We start from the raw sequence: 577 nt of genomic DNA on the forward strand, positions 1-577 counted from the left end.
TGAGTTCAAATCCCAGCAACCACATGGTGGCTCACAACCATCTGTAATGGGATCTGATGCCCTCTACTCACATAAATAAATACATGAGTAAATAAATAATTTTTTTTTAAAAAACTGCAGGGGCACATTAAAATCATATCAGGGAAATGAGGCTCAGGAACTTACCAAACACAGCAACCAAGGAAATGGCGTACCTCTATCACCTGGACCCCAGACATTGATGGACACTGAACACTGTGATGGCATGATCCTATGCCAACCTATCATCTGATACCTGGTATGTGCATGTCACAGACCAAGGACTCCTTGACTTGTCTTTGGTCCCTTACTGTTGATGAAGCTTATTCGACTTTCTGCCCATCCACCTGTTTGCCCATCTAGGCCTGCGCCTAACCCACCATTTCCTCCTCCACCAGTTCTGCCTTTTAACCTCACAGTTGTACACTGTAGTTGTGCTCTGAAACTTGACATGCACAGCTCCCTCCCAGCATGGGTTGGTTCACTGTCTTTGAAAGACTGAATTTAGAAATTTGGAAAAAGCATGTTAATAGAAATGCATTAATGTATAACCTTTACT

This window comes from Mastomys coucha, chromosome X (genome assembly GCF_008632895.1).
Source record: "Mastomys coucha isolate ucsf_1 chromosome X, UCSF_Mcou_1, whole genome shotgun sequence".
Lineage (NCBI taxonomy): Eukaryota > Metazoa > Chordata > Mammalia > Rodentia > Muridae > Mastomys > Mastomys coucha.